The 1,319-nt window shown below is 28.7% G+C and overlaps 1 non-coding gene across 1 annotated transcript; it reads left to right on the top strand.

The window, feature by feature from the left end:
- On the top strand, positions 1 to 72 carry TRNAC-GCA (transfer RNA cysteine (anticodon GCA)). The gene has a single exon. It is a non-coding gene; the product is annotated as a tRNA-Cys (tRNA).
- The last annotated feature ends 1,247 nt before the right edge of the window (positions 73 to 1,319 follow it).

The raw sequence follows: 1,319 nt of genomic DNA, 5'->3' as shown, positions 1-1,319 counted from the left end.
GGGTCCATAGCTCAGTGGTAGAGCATTTGACTGCAGATCAAGAGGTCACCGGTTCGAACCCGGTTGGGCCCTTATTCATTTCTAATTTTTTTCTTTACTTTTATTTTGTGGGTAAATTTTTCCAATTTTTTTCTTTACTTTTATTTTGTGGGTAAACTTTTCCAATTTTTTTCTTTACTTTTATTTTGTTGGTAACCCTTTCCACGCTTTTGTGCCTCACTACGTAAACGAACACGAACACTTTGGTTCCTCTACTATTCTCAACCATAATTCAAACAACGGGGGAGTAATGATCTAAGGAAAACACGTACCATATAAAATCACAGATTAGAACATTTTCTCGAACACGAACCAATTTATTGGAATTAGACAACAGGTATTAAAATCACAAATAATGAAATAAATGTTAGTTTTTAGCAATAAAATATATAAATTAAAATATAAAAAATGCGTTTGAAATGTTTAGTTAAAAAAAACATACTAAATTAGTTTGGTAACATCTAGTAATGATTAAAATAATTAAGGAAGCTAAAAATTTCTTTTCATTGAATTTCTATTTAGAAAAAAGATTTAATTGTAAAAATAGTCCTTCCTATTTATCTGAACTTACTAAATTAATTTTCTTATATTTTGATTCACTATTAGATTTTTTTTTTCAAATTAACTATTTAAGTCCCTAAAGTTAAAATTAAATATTAACCGTCACATGTTAATATGTTATTATGTGTCATTATGTAAATGAGATGTTGTCTTGCTATTTCTTCGTGACAGCATGTTTTTGGCGAAGCTAATCAAGCTATAGATGCACTTTTAAGTATGGTCTGTCTATAGACACTAGTTGTATATTTAATGTTAATCTGTCCTTTATCATTTTAAAAGTTATTGTTGATGTAGCTTCCACGGTCTTTTTTAGAGGCTTTTAATATATCTCACAAGAGGATTTCCCTCCCTGCATCACCAAAGAAAAGGATGATTCTGCTTCCAATAATGAAACTCGAACTTATAATATTAAAGTAACTTTACAAAAAAAAAATCATCAAAAAGATAAAAAGAAATTACCTTGAGAACAGAAAAGGCAATTTTGACTATCTGTGTTCGAAGTCAAGTTTTGATTTTGAACATGTATTTTCTAATTTTCACATCAAATTCGTATGAAAACGCAAAAGCTATAAATTCTTGATTTAAATTGGACGTCGATACATGGTTGAAAACACAGAAACAGGCACCCACTAAAATTTTGGATGATAATTTGTTAACATATTAAAGGATTAATTGAAAACTGGATCTGACTGATAAAATGATACTTGTATTTTAATCCG

This window comes from Glycine max, chromosome 2 (assembly GCF_000004515.6).
Source record: "Glycine max cultivar Williams 82 chromosome 2, Glycine_max_v4.0, whole genome shotgun sequence".
NCBI classification, from domain to species: domain Eukaryota; kingdom Viridiplantae; phylum Streptophyta; class Magnoliopsida; order Fabales; family Fabaceae; genus Glycine; species Glycine max.
This window is presented reverse-complemented; position numbering and strand designations above follow the sequence as displayed.